Source organism: Geotrypetes seraphini, chromosome 11 (genome assembly GCF_902459505.1).
Source record: "Geotrypetes seraphini chromosome 11, aGeoSer1.1, whole genome shotgun sequence".
NCBI classification, from domain to species: Eukaryota; Metazoa; Chordata; class Amphibia; order Gymnophiona; family Dermophiidae; genus Geotrypetes; species Geotrypetes seraphini.
In genome coordinates this window covers 134,862,603-134,877,877 of record NC_047094.1, presented here as the reverse complement: position 1 = coordinate 134,877,877, position 15,275 = coordinate 134,862,603, and the positions used below count along the sequence as shown (strand labels likewise).

Sequence of the window (15,275 nt, the reverse complement as noted above, 5' to 3'; positions counted from 1 at the left end):
GGGCTTGCTCCCGACTCTGGAAGGGCTGCCTCCTGCATCCGCCGCAACATTTCTTCGATCCTGCCGAAGGAGGGCACCTCGGAGCACCGTGAGGCGCCAACAGCATTCCTGCCCCTTCTCTTCGGCATCCTAGGTAGGAAACGAACCAATTCACAAGAAAAAAAGGAAAATAAAAATGGAGCGGTCAGAAGCGTCACTCTCAGAGCGTCTGCACCGCGGCCATCTTGGATCGGGAGTTATATGATCTTGACGCTTAGCTCTACAAAGAAACCGTGCTGCCGTGTTTTGATGTTTGATTTTGGCAAACCCATGTAGATAATTTTGCAGTAGTCCAGTCTTAAAATCACGTAAAGGGTATGTAATGCATCCTTATCCAAATAATTACAAATGGAGAAAAGTTGTCGCAGACATAAAGCTTGAGCCTAAGACCAAAGATATCTGCCCAAAGACAGATGAGAATCCAAGGTAATACCTAAGTATTGAAAAGTTTGCTAAATAAAACCGGAAAAATGGAAGAAAAAACATGTATCCAGTTACCCAACTTACCTCCTTCTATTTAGGAGATGTTAAGGGTGATATCGGTGTACTAGCTGAATATTGCTTTCTCACCCATTCTCTGCCCCCACCATGTCCTCTCCAAAAACTATAAATAAATACCCCAAAAAATGAGGAATGGAGAGAAATAGCCAATCCAGCAAAGAACAAAATCACTCCATTAATGAAAAGTCACAGTGCACCAACAGAAATTTAACCAGCCAAAGAGAAAGCCTCAGACAATAGGAAGGGGGAGCCACATTCTTCTACTCAAGCATCACAGGCAAACAAGCCCTTAACTAGTGCATTTTCACTTGTGAAACTATTTTTTTTTTGCTTTTGCTATACAGCTGTTTCCACTTTGGATAGTTTGGGTCCATAAATAAAGCATTTCCTATTTTACTGAGGGCCCTTTGCGCTTCTGTTGATTTTTTTTACAATATTAAATTAATTGTCATATTTAATAAATTATTGTATTCACATTAAAAGGAAGGAGGCGGACCAATGGTTGAAACCATTATATTGCATTTGTCAAATAGCCATAGGCTGTTATGAGACGTAGCAGTACGGTCTGAGGTTTGCCTTCTTTCATTAATTATCTATCAGTACAATTGAATTGATGAATTAATTAATCGATTTTTCCATTCCACTTTTTGTTACATATTTGATCTTTTGGTCGTGGAATTTTTGCTTTTGTGTTTTGATATGTATCAGTAAGCCATATTTCAATGCTAGATATTATAGTCCCCTAGCAAGTTTAAGAGTAAGTGCTGTTGAATAATCTACCCTGGCATCTCAACAGAATATAAAAGATAAACACTCCTTTGGAAGATTCCAGTCCCTGGAATCTCAACGTCACCCACTGGCCTACAACACAATAGCATCAAAATCTAAGCACTGAATATCAACAAGTCACAGAATTAAGGGAAGTTGATTTTAAGAGTAAGACATTTCTCTATGGGAAGTAGGCCACAAATCTTATACTGTAATCAGCTCTTTCCAAAATGGGAATAATTAGTTTATTTAATTAAACTTTTCTTGCTGCTAGATGTAAGAACAGTGCCCAGCAGCACCTGATTGGAAGCCTCTATCTGCTTATACAGCAAAGAGAAAGCCTAGGGATTTACCGACCTGATCTACTCCCTGTGTGTCCCATGGTTGCTTGATATGAATCGGACTCAGTAGGAAGAACTGCCAACCTTTGTTCCTGCCTTATTGTGTGATGAAAGGAAATTTTATTGAGGAAACAGAGAGAACTTTGAAAAACCCGAGCTGCCAATTATAGGAGCTTTTCAGTGAGATTCTCTCTGCTGGGAAGAAACGTTACATTGGCAAGACTGGGCTGGCCCACTGGCTCAAAAGTGGCCATTATCTGCTGCCAAAGACCTGATTTTGAAGGAGACTAAACAAAGTTGGTGAAGGTGTAATGAAACTTAATACACCTGCTGTGTTGAATATCCTGAGTATGTTTACCTGTGAGGAAATCCTTTGGTCACTGTGGTTTGTGCAGTTATTATTTTGTATATTCCAACCCACATTGGGCTTAAGTTTATGCATATGTAACCCTTTCTTGCCTCTAGATCACACAGGGAGCCCGTAGAGTCGTCGTTTATCCCTCCTCTCCGAAACTCATTTAGTTTCATCACCTTTTATTCGAGAAACAATAAAAAGCAAATGCCACCCACATTAAGAATGGAAACAAAAGCACTGGTTGGAGAATCTGGGCCTTTATCTCTGTTCCAGATCCCCCCTCCCCAATTCTTGGATATTGTAGCTGGTGGAAAATAGAGAAGAGTGAAATAATGGGAGTCCTATGCTTCTCCTCAATACACACACAAGTAGCTTTTCCCCTTCAAGCACCATTATGACAATAAAATCAGGAAATGTGGACTAAAAAAAATATTAAAAAAAAAAAAAAAAAGAATGGAAACCTCACAACCTTTTCCTGTCTCCCCACCCCCACCCCACTTAGCCTATCCTTAGGGTCATCATAGTTAAAACAGAGCGTCAGTGATACCCAGTCACATTTAATACACCCTTGTGATCTAGTCCCTCTTTGTTACAGCTCTCGGTAAGAGAAATGTTTTCAGTCTTGCCTTGCTGTCCTTCGAGAAAGGTTGCCTTAGCACTTTTTGTCATCCTGAGAAACTTTTCCCTATTCAGAGTCGGTCTTCTAAATCATGATCTAAAGCTTCAGATCGCCTTTAGAGAACAGGAGTGGATCATTAGTGGGGGTAATTTTAAAAGCTACGTGCATAAAAAAGGTAAACCGTCAAAAGTGCGCCAGTCTTTGGCATGCCAACAATCCCGTAGCGACATTTGTGTGCAGGACATATGCTCGCCACTGCTTCTACCGCTTTTAAGGCTTTCCATTAGCGCTGTAGGGAGGTGGGGGGAACCCCCTCCCTACATTTACAAGTCCTTGCGCTCCCGTTGGGGGGAGGTTGGGGGACCCCCCCCAAGTACACTGAAAACTCCCGTTTTCCTTTCTGTTTTCGCTGTTCAGGAGTTTTAAGTCCCCCTTCCCACTCCCAACGGGAGTGCGAGGACTTGTAATTGTAGTGGGGGGGGGGGGGGTTCCCAACACACAACCCTCACAGTGCTAATGGTAAGGCTTAAAAGCGGCAGCATGCATATGTCCTGTGTGCAAATGTCGCCGTAGGATTAGCAGCACGCCAAAGTCCGGCGTGCTTTTGACGGGTCACCATGAAAAGAGTTAATACTAAAATTGTCCACATGCCTCTGCTTTTCCCGTTAGGAGGAAGGAGTGGTGTAGTGGTTAGAGCAACATCCTCAGCACCCTGAGGTTGTGGGTTCAAATCCTGTGCTGCTCCTTGTGACCCTGGGCAAGTCACTCAATCCTCCATTGCCCCAGGTACGTTAGATAGATTGTGAGCCCACCAGAACAGATAAGGAAAAAACTTGAGTACCTGATTGTAAACCACTTAGATAATCTTGATAGGCGGTATATAAATACATTAAGTAAATAAAATAGTTACTCGTATTCGTATCACTGGTAATCTACACACCTGCAGGGAGATATTGCCACCCTTCTCAGCTCTTTATCACAAGTGTCCCAGGACCTTTCTGATAGGCCATCTTCACCAGGCATCAAGGAAGATGGGAACTTCAGCTGGTGTACAATCATTGGTATTCCAATGGGGCCACCAATAGTTAATTGGAGAACTCTTGGGGTCTTCTACCCTTTCCTCCTTTGTTTCTCAGCAGGACCATGCATCACAGTAAGCCATGCCAGTGGACCAAGCAAATGGCAGACATGTGAACAGTGCTTCCTAGACTTTGATTTCCCCCTTCATGAAGGACTTTGTTTGAGCTGACTTATCTTGGGCAATGAGGTGAGCTGAGACTTTGTGAGCACTGCTTGGCCATATATAACCTGTCTATATATGATGTCATCTCTCTATCCTTTTCATAGTCCCCATCCAATTCTGCTCTGAGGAAGTGCTGGTGATATGTCTGCGGCCCCTATGAAAATCCAACCCATATGTACCGGCGAAAGCTATAAGGATGCTAGGTTGCATAGGGAGAGGCATGGCCAGTGGGAAAAAGGAGGTATTGATACCCCTGTATAAGACTCTGGCGAGACCTCATTTAGAATATTGTGTACAATTCTGGAAGCCACACCTTCAAAAAGATATAGAAAGGATGGAGTCTGTCCAGAGAAAGGCTACTAAAATGCTGTGTGGTCTTCACGATAAGGCATATGAGGACAGACTTAAAGATCTCAATCTGTATACTTTGGAGGAAAGGCGAGAGAGGGGAGATATGTTAGAGACATTTAAATACCTATGTGGCGTAAATGCGCATGAGTCAAGTCTCATTTGAAAGGAAGCTCTGTATTGAGAGGACTTATGATGAAGTTAAGAGGCGATAGGCTCCGTAGTAATCTGAGGAAATACTTTTTTACATAAGGGGTGGTAGATGGGTGGAACAGTCTCCTGGAAGAGGTGGAGGAAACAAAGATTATGTCTGAATTCAAGAGGGCCTGGGATAGGCATTTGGGATCTCTTAGAGAGAGGAAGAGATAACAGTTACTGAGGATGGGCAGACTGGATGGGCCATTTGGCCTTTATCTGCTGTCATGTTTCTAATATATAGGATAGAAGGAAGTGGAATAAAACTAAAATCAAGGAAAAGATAACCATCCAATAGGGCCAGTACGTGTGGGAGGAGTTATGAAATTCTCTTAAAAGTGATGACACTAAGAGCAAGTTTGCAATAGGGGATTCCACAGTTTATAAAAATTTCCCAAGTTTATTATGGTACTCATTTTTTAAGTAGAAGAAAAGCAGAATGGAATTGTCCAGATCACAATGATGTGCACTAAAAAAGTGTCCTCCAATTCATCTGATGATATGAAGATCTTTATTCCTCCAATAATCCAATGGTATATTCAATGACTTAATTACTCAATGACTCGACTTGTACATGTTTCGGCCAACAGGCCCGCCTCTGTCAGAGAAAGGGTGTGACCGCCGGAAGAGGAAGCAGCGTAGACGCAGGGCTAAGAGAAGGGGCAGGACCGCCAGCAGAGGAAACAGCAGGACGACGGTAGGCAGCTTCTACATGATAGGGGGGGGGGAGGCTGTGGGGGTGCGAGCGGTCCTTCGGGGTGGGAGTGCGGGTGCGGGTGAGTGTGCGAGCGGTCCTTCGGGGTGGGGGTGCGAGCGGTCCTGCGGGGGGGTGAATCGGATGTTGGGGGGGGCATCAGGCTTTCAGGGTGGGGACAGGACTTCAAGGGGGAGAGGAGAGTCGGGGCAGGCTAAAGGAGAGTCGGGCTGGCCAGAGGAGAGTCGGGGTGGGCGAAAGGAGAGTCGGGCAGCGATAGGAGAGTCGGGGCAGCATGCGTGGTATAGGGGTGTGCACGGTATATAAAAATTTATTTACATAAATTACAGTTTCCCGCGCGCTATACCCGTGTGCGCGTTTTACACGGGTGCGCAGTATACAAGTGAAAATATGGTAGATCTTTTAAAGCACCTTAATAAAAGGACCCCATAGTAAATGACGGCAAATAAAGACTCGAATGGTCCTTTCAGTATGCCCAAACATACGCTCTCTTTCAATTGTTCTTTGTCTTAGATATTTCTGGGCCAGAAACCCAGAGCTCTGCCCGGTACTGTGCACGACACACATGACTCCACGCCCAATCACTAGACACCAACTCATCTGAGCTCTTACAATTTTTACAGTAAAGGGCTCACGCTCTTTATAGACTACATGCGTTCATTTTGACACAGCCATTTAGGAGCACCCCCATTAAAATGAGAATGTTTTTTCTTTTCCTTTGCTGATTGTACACATCCAGGGAGGGGGGGATACTTAGGGTCTATTGAGTGGGAAACTGATGGGAGTATTTGTTTTGAAGGAGTATTGTAAGAGCTCTAAGTGAAGTTAAATGTAAATCCATTGTCACACTTATTGAAAGTTTTAAAATGAATAAAGATAAAAACATTTAAAAAAAAAAATGAATTAAATAACTAACTAAGGGATCCTCTTATTAAGGGATGCTAACCAATTTAGCGCACGCAAAATGCTACGGAGCCCATAGAATATAATGGATGACTTAATAAAAGGACCCCCTGCTCTCATTCATCCAATTCAGGCCTCTCTTTCTTACCTCCGCCTGTTGTCTCCTTTCTCTTCTATCTGCCCATTTACCATTCTTTTCCATTTTAGACAAACCTTCTCTGCAATTTGAACACAAATGCCAATTCTTCTAATGTCCATGAAAGTGAACTAAGCTCAAATTCTCATTCCATGGCAAATGTACGTATTTTGCATAGGCCCAGTTGCAAGCCATTGGAAATACCAAAGTCTGAAAGAGCATACGTACCTCCAAAGGGGTCTTTGCTGGTAGAAACAGGTTGATTCAGCTCATATGAAAGGAACATGCCAATCAAAGCACTCTCTTTTTTTTAACCAGATATATTAATCTTTATCCCCAAACTGGGAAGAACCTCATGTTATAAACATAGAAACATGAAGGCAGATAAAGGCCAAATGGCCCATCCCGTCTGCCCATCCGCAGTAGCCATTACCTCTTTCTCTCTCCGAGAGATCCCACGTGCCTATCCCAGGCCCTCTTGAATTCAGACACAGTTTCTGTCTCCAGCACTTTTTCCGGGAGACTGTTCCATGCATCTACCACCCTTTCCATAAAAAAGTATTTCCTCCGATTACTCCAGAGCCTATCACCTCTTAACTTCATCCTATGCCCTCTCATCCCAGAGCTTCCTTTCAAATGAAAGCGACTTGACTCATGCACATTTATATTATGTAGGTATTGAAATGACTCTATCATAGAAACATAGTCAATGCAGACACAGATCAAGGCTTCCCAAAAACCATCTACATGGCCATGCAGCCAGTGAACATTTCAGGATATCCATAATGAATATGCATGAGAAAATTATGCGTACATGGGAGACCAAGCACATGAATATTTATTATTCTGAAAATCTGACTGGCTTAGAGGTTGCCAGAAAAGGGTTGGATGCTCTGCCTTAGATCGCGAGGCTGCATCTTAAATTATCCATCATGCATCAGTAATATTATACCTTTTAATAAGCCATTCCGGCTCCTTGTTTCAGCAATAAAACTGTTTTGCTCAAGCACGTCTGCTCCATAATAAGTTACATGGGACTTGTCTCATCATAATATCATCATATCTAAACAGAGAATCTGTCTGAATCACAGTAAAAATGAATAATGATCACAATTATGGACTATATAACAGTCCAATAAAACCTAATTAAAATGATCCACGTTCCATCTGCCAAAGCAAACAAGCAATACAAGCTCTAAAAAAAGAGCAAAATAATATAAATATACAGCTCAGGCTAAAGATTATTTTGAAAGTTTTGCATACCGAAAGCTGCTCTTTAATGTAGTATTACCCTATGAAAGAGTGAAACGGATCTAAATTTATATATGCAGAGTTGATATAATTATAAAAGAGGGATCTTGAAAAAGCTTCTGCACTTTTATTTTTTTCAACACTATTTATTAAATATCTCAGAAGCAAATTACGTCACTTTTCCATATAATCACCCTGTTTTATGACGCATCTCACCGCTTCTCCTGCCCCAACCGTTTCCCACAAAAATATGAAAGTTCTGAAACTTTTTGAAGAACCCTTGAATGTTACTAATTCTTTCTACAATCAATTTGAGGTATTCCAGCATTTGAGGTATAGATTTATTTCTTGGGATTTATTAACCACCTCTGCCGTGAAACATTATGGGGTGGATTCCTCACTGTGCGCGTTGCTGTGAATCGGTGGCCGACTTGGTGGCATAATCCGTCCATTAACTGCCTTCATGAAGAGATTCAGCCAAGGTGGTGGTGGTGGACAACAAATATAGTTTAACACAGATATAATCTCAAAGTTAAAACTTAAGAAAACTGAAGCAATTTGGTTTGCAAGATCAAACTCTTCACTGCCAGTTTTTACAACAGTAGATAATTTTTCTATTAAATTCAGCAGAGTTCAGCGGTGTAGTGAGGGTAGGAGGCACCCCCTGTGTCCTTCTCTCTATCCCCCCCCTGCTCTTTCTGCGCTTGTGTTCTCCCTCCCCCCATACCTCTTAATCTTCGCCAGCACGTGGCTTCTGCAAGTATGCTCCTTGCACCAGCATTGGATTTCCCTCTGATGTCACTTCCTGGCCCTGTGACCCGGAAGTGATTCAGAGGGGAGCCCGGCTGGCACGAACAACAGGCAGAAGCTAGCAAAGATAATACAGAGTGGGGATAGGGATGCCATGAGGGTGGCATGGGGTGGCAGGGTGGGGCAGAGAGGTGCCAGCACCCGCATCGACTTGGCACCTGGGGCGGTCCGCACCCCCTTACTATGCCACTGGCAGAGTTGTTCATTTACTTGGTGTGATATTTGATGATTCTTAACCCTTTGATCCGTATATTTCTTTTTTGACTCAGAAAATCTTTTTTGCTTTGTGGATGATTTGACCTATCAGTCTCTATTTAGAGAGCTCTTATTCATGCTTTGGTTATTAATTGTTTGAATTACTGTAACTCACTTTTCTCCGGTCCTCCTTGGTATTTTATTCAAATTCAATGACTTAAAAAATATAGCACTTAAACTTTATAAAGCCAAATGATCTGACCGTGTTTCTCCTCTGTTAATTGAAAAATATTGGCTCCCGAGTCCCTGTGGCAAGTAGATTCAGTTTAAGATTCTTCTGGCATACAAATCTTTTCACACTGGACATCCCCTATATTTGTTTAATCTTCCTATACCTTTATCAACTCTTCAGACGCCTCTTGGTTGATTCTTCCTTAAGGAAACTGGTGTCTGAATCTTCACGTTCATCTGCTTTTGGCTCCACCTCTCTAAAACCAACTCCTTCTTACATGGTGGTTTAAAAAGCATTAGGCAGTATAATTTTTCATCCTATTATCTGTCCTTTTGTGTTCAGGTTTGTTCAATGCATATCTGCCTTAGGCAAATTACCATTTGCTACATATCATCCCCCTCCCAATGAGTTTTGGATTGTTGTTTGGCTAATTATTGTTTGTGGTTCATTCAGTTTTATATTATTGTAAACCGCATTGATGCTTTTGTGATCTTGCACTATAACAAATTTCACAAATAAATAAATGAACATAAAACCTATGCCAAGAAAATTTGTGCACTAAGCTCAAAAAATATGCACAATATAGAATATATGCACACAATAGAATTCACAGGTATCTGCATAAATATTTAAAATACTCACTTATATGCCTGAGCTCTATTCTGTAAACGCATACATGCGTTTACAGACATGTCTAAGTTGCGTTAGACATGTCTAAGTTGCAAAAAGATGTACACATGGGCGGAATCTAGGTAGGACATGGGGGGGGATGGGACACACTTGCACATATACATTATAGAATTCTATAAAATACGTGGGTATCTTCAGCATTTAGACACCTGCAAATATACTGGGTTTATGACTGCTGTAAATCACAGTTCCCTCTAAGCTGAGCTGAAGTCCTCCACCTACAATCCTGCCAGTGGGAGGTGCTGTTTCACTATAACATTTTCAATAGTGAGCTCTGCAGGACTCCAGGGAATCTGCCTATCCTTACCAATTGAAAATACAATATTGAAGCACCGCCCCCCTACTAGCAGCAATGCACTTAGAGGACTCCTACTCAGAGGGAACAGTGGTTGCTTAAACTGTAAGCAGTTATATATCCCACTGCGCTAATATTTTATTAACAAAAATAAATGTCTGCATTCCCTTACTGAATAGGCTCCTACCAGGTACCTGTTATAGAATTTCCTCACTGGTTCTTTATCACTTAGGGAACACAGAGCATCCTGATAATGAGATTGCAATACAGACTGAAGTAGACCAGGTTTCCTTAAATTCGAAGCAGGCCGATTTTAAAGGTTGCAAATTATCTATGCCAACTGCTGAGCAAATTGTAAATAGATATGACAAACACTGTTTGAAATGTCTATATACAAATGTCAGAAGCCTAAGTAACAAAAATGGGAGAGTTAGAATATATTGCACTAAATGAAAAGATAGATATAATAGGCATCTCTGAAACCTGGTGGAAGGAAGACACTGGCTTACTGTGGTACGTTATATCGCAGTGATAGGATGGATCGAATTGGAGGAGGCATAGCATTATATGTTAAGGAGGGCCTTGAATCAAATGGACTCAAAATTCTACAGGAGCAGAAACACACCTTGGAATCCCTAGGCATAGAAATTCCATATGTAAGGGGGGGAAAGGATAGTGTTAGGAGTGTACTACTGTCTGCCTGACCAAGATGAACGGACAGATGCTGAAATATCACCAGAAATTAGGGAGGCTAACAAAACACAGTAATAATGGGTGATTTCAACTACCCTGATATTGACTGGGCAAATGTATCATCAGGGCATGCTAGGAAGATAAAATTCCTTGATGAAATCAAGGACTGCTTTATGGAGCAGCTGGTTCAGGAATTGACAAGAAGTGAAGCAATTCTAGATCTGGTTCTTAGTGGAGCAGATGAATTGGTGAGAGAAGTAATGGTGCTGGGGCCGCTTGATAACTGTGTAATTTTTCTTTAAAAAACAGCATAGTACCAGAAAACTGGAGGGTGGCCAACGTGACGCTAATTTTTTAAAAGGGTTCCAGAGGTGATCTGGGAAATTATAGACCGGTGAGTCTGAAGTCGGTGCTGGGCAAAATGGTAGAGACTATTATAAAGAATAAAATGAGTGAACATATACATAAGCATGGATTAATGAGAGAAAGCCAACGTGGTTTCAGTCGAGGGAAATCTTGCCTCACCAATCTACTGCATTTCTTTGAAGGGGGTGAATGAACATGTGGATAAAGGTCGATATTGTGTATTTGGATTTTCAAAAGGCATTTGACAAAGTACCTCATGAAAGACTTCTGAGGAAAGTCATGGGATAGGAAGTATTAGATGGATTGATTTTAAATTGTTTGCATCATTTTTATTTATGAAGGATATTTGTTATTAAAAAATCTTGGTCAAGATCATCATTTCCACAGTTCTTTTTTGTTTATAGAATTTCCTTTAACATATGTTTATAAAAATATTCCCAAAATAAACACCCACTTAGCCTTCCAATAGGCACCCTGTTATAAAATGATCTTCCACATGCTTAACTCAAATTAATACCTGTTAACTATTTCACAGCCATTAGTAAATAGCGCCCTAACGGCATCAGAATGGGGCAGGCCGCAGGGGCCATGGCCTCCCCAATAATTGGCGGTCAGTTATGGCTCTACTGCCCCATCCACCTCCTCCCGGTTGCTGTAATTTTTAAATCTTTGGGCAGCCACCGCGCAGCATCACTGCACAATGAAGACTTCCGGGGCAGGCCTGCTCGCCAATGCTGCGCGGCGGCTGCCAGAAGATTTAAAATTACAGCGACCAGGGAAGGCAGGTGGGGGAGTTGGGAGCTGGAGAGAGAGAAGTCATGCCACAGGGTCCTGCTGGGGCTAGGGCAGAACCTTTACCCCCCCCCCCCCCATGAAAAAGCATTCTGCTGCCTATGGCTCGGCATACTTTCAAATGCTGGTGATCAGAACCTCTTTGGTAGAAAGCTGAGACCCAAAGAACACCATCTCCTGAAGAAGGAAGACATGCTCTAATATAATAAGCAATTATATCGAGAAGACAAAAGATAATAAAAATAATGCCTTTCCTCTTTTTTTCCTCCCCCCCCCCACTCACATTAACTAGCAATGTGTCACCAAGAAAAGTTTTGGAATGCAGAAGTACAGCAATAATCTTAGGCAAAATGTTTCAATAATATGAGGAAAAAAAAAAAAAAAAAAGCACGTCGCATAAATACAACCTCCAGGAACAAAAATATAATCAGAAAAGTTATTAAATAAACAAGCTCTGTCCAAGGCTGGGCCTCCCGTGCCTTCTCAGTGTTTCTTTTCTAATAAAAGACAGCTTTCTGATGTTGATCATTTCTGAATGCATAATTTACCACTCAGAGGTGACAGTGTTTGCCATTTCCATACAGCCCCTATAAAGCCGCTCTGTTTTATATATTTCTCTGTAGCAGCAGGAGGACAGGATGGTTGTGTGATAGCGAGCGTGCCTCCTCGGCGCAGCATGTCCTGACTCAGGGTTACCATATGGCTCCAGAAAAAGGAGCATCCCCAACTATGGCAATGTATGAAACAGAACTCTTCTATCCAGCCCAGATATATCACAACATCTGAAACTGATGGGTACTGGATAAATAATTTTAGTGTAATTTTCTTATGTATATCTCAAGCCTGACCAGGAAACAAATTTTAAGCTGATTTAAAGCTAAGTACAGTACTAAGCACTTTATATTCTTATATATTTATTGAACAATATAAATTTTCACAATTATTTTAAGCACATTAAACAGGACGGCCAATGATGAGGCACCACGTAATGCTTCCCGCGGTTGCGAGATTATACAGCGGTGGAGTGGTGGGGCTGAGGCTTCCTTGAGATATACATAAGAAAATTACACTAAAATTACTTATCCAGTACCCATCAGTGTTAGATCCAGAAAAAGGAGGACATCCAGATTTCCCCGGATATGTTTTCCTTTTGAGGACATGTCTGGGGGTCTGGATGGCTTTTCAAAACCCTGTACTTTGAGTTTTGAAAAGCTTCCCGACATAATGGCGTCGGGAAGGGGCATCCGCGCATGCACAGACGTCATTGCTCATGTGCGTCATCCGCGCATGTGCCGATGCTGTCTGGTGGCGGGGCGGGGCCATGGGTCCGAAGGAAAATCTGGTAACCTATTCCTTTGAAAGCAATGGAAGTAAAACCCGGATGTCTCAATCCGTCCTCTTTTTTTTTTCCGGAAGCCATATGGTAACCCTCTCCTGAGTAGGCGACAGCTCTCTGCTCATTCGCTGTCCTCTGTTGTGGACCACTGGACTGTGGATTCAGTGCTAAATTTGTTTGCAAATTCAGAGCTGAATGAAGTAGACTTGCTCTAAATAAAAGTCACCACTCAGACCAAACAAGCTACACACAGTGGTATCAGACACGGCATCGGAATTATGACGAGTTGGAGGACTTTCTCCCGCCATACTCTTTCTACACTATAGTCACAAAGGGGCCCTTTAAGAAAACTGTGTTAAGCACTAGCAATGGCCTAGCACAGGATACGGTAAAGTAGCTTGCATTGGGTTTGCTATTTGTGCGCACTAACCGAGAAGATGTGTTGGGGTGGAGACAGTGGCATAGTAAGGGAGGCGTGGTCTTCCTAAGGGCGCGGAACCTCTCCTCCTTCCCCGTACCTTTTTTACTTCCCTGGCACGGGTTTGCTGCCCACGTCGGCATCGGCACTCTCTCTGACGTCACTTCCGGGACACTGACGTGGGCGTGCTGCTTATGCCGGAAAAGCTTAAAAAGGTACGGGAAAGGGAAGGCGGCATGCGTGCGTAGGGCGGGGAGGAGGGGCTAGGTGCCACTGGGTAGAGAATGAGTGTGGAAGCGTATTCAGGGCAGAAGCCTTAAGAAAGCCCCCGTGCACTCTCAAGTTTTCTTTATTTTTGATATACCGTTTATCAAATACGTACCTAAACATTTAATAATAAAAAGAGATTAAAAAATAAAATCGTATCTAAAGTTAAAAATAAGGGAGCATTTATGCATTGACGCACATGAAACGAGAGGGAAATAGGGGAAGGGAAGTTTGTAAATACATTGAGATGGAAAATACAAAGGGAAGTGGAGAAGGGAAGGAGTCGCTTCAACGTAAGCGTTTTGACTTTCCAAAGTGGCTTCTGAGAGTGAACGTGAATTGTCAAGGAGAGCTGGGATTAAAGAGCGTAGGCGTCTGTAGAAAGAAAGGCCTTCAGTTTTTTTCTAGAGTTTTCTAATCGGGGGTCTGTTGGAAGGACGTTCCACAAAGAGAAAGATGCTTCACCCTCAAACTTTTACCGATTTCAGTTTCTACTCTTGGGCTTTGCTCTTTTTTTTTAAGTAACTGACCTGCAAGGTCCTCTGTAGTTCACGCTCTAGAAATGTGCTAAGGTGCCTCCAAAGACAAAGAAAATGGACAGAAGCCAATGGCTCCTTTTGAATGAACTGCGGCCAGAGCACGGGAGAGGCTTAAACCTAACAGCCTTTCTGCTAGAAACATAACTGAAAAAGAGGTCATGAATTATTGACAAATGTTATTAAAATCTGTTCATGCAGTTTTAATATGCAGAGCATGGCTACGATTGAAGGCAAAGTCGGAGCAAAAGACTGCACTGGAGAAGAAGCAAAGATGTTCCATGCCACATTTGGGTTACGTAGGCCGTTTGGTCTTGATAAGACACTATGATCTCCGTAAAAGCAAACTGTAGGACAGGAGGAATGGTTTGCAAGAAGGAAATGATCCCCTCTCAGTCCCACCTCAGATCGACCAGTTCTTTTTTGGTGTGGAGATCATTTCTGCCCCATGACAGTTGGCGTACATTCTGAGATTCAGCACTTAACCAGCCACATAAATAGGACCCCCTAAAAGTCAGTTCTATCTAAGCTTACCAGACGTCCGGATTTCCCGGACATGTCCTCCTTTGAGAACATGTCCGGGGGTCTGGACAGCTTTTCAAAACCTGGAGAGAAGGGGCATACACACTTGGCGGGGGGGGGGGGGGGGGGGGTGTCAGGAAGGAGCAGAGGGACAGAGAGGAGGATGGGTGCCAGCACCCCCACCAAGAAGGCACCTCTCCTGCCTGGGTAGCAACCGCTAGGAGCTTTAATAATGAAAATAAACTTTAAAAAACCAAATAAAAATTAATTTGACACCATTCTTGCTTTTTCTCAGGAGTGGATTATTCCTCCTGAAGGAGCTAGATGTGAAACACGAAATCGTGCAGAGGAAGAGATGTTATGAATACTGAAGATTTACTTATGTTGAATTAATCCTTGTGGATGTTGGGATTTTGTTTGATTTTTGTTGCAATGCAGCGGAACGCTTTTTTGTTTGGGGGGGGGCCCACAAACTCCACCCCAAACCCCGCCCCATAATAGTACTAATTGTAATACCATTTTTTCCATTCATTTTTCATATATACACACAATATAATCTTATTAACAATACCTAATGGTTAACCACAAAATTAAACTACGCAAAGCACACTGTATGCTTCTCAACATTCATTCCTACCAGAGCACCTGGCCTTGGTCACACATGCTGAACACAGATAACCCCTATACAAATACAGGACCAGAAACTAAA

The 15,275-nt window shown here is 42.4% G+C and overlaps 1 long non-coding RNA gene across 2 annotated transcripts in view; it reads left to right on the top strand.

The window, feature by feature from the left end:
• Nucleotides 1-15,275, top strand: part of LOC117345626 — a 123,531-nt gene that overhangs the window by 93,714 nt on the left and 14,542 nt on the right. The window contains exon 4 of one of the 2 annotated variants that reach the window (XR_004536475.1): nt 3,760-3,858. The exons of the other annotated variant lie outside the window; for it this stretch is intronic. This is a non-coding gene — a long non-coding RNA (uncharacterized LOC117345626). Of the gene's footprint in view, nt 1-3,759; nt 3,859-15,275 lie in introns of those variants that run through there. 2 annotated transcript variants of the gene reach the window in all.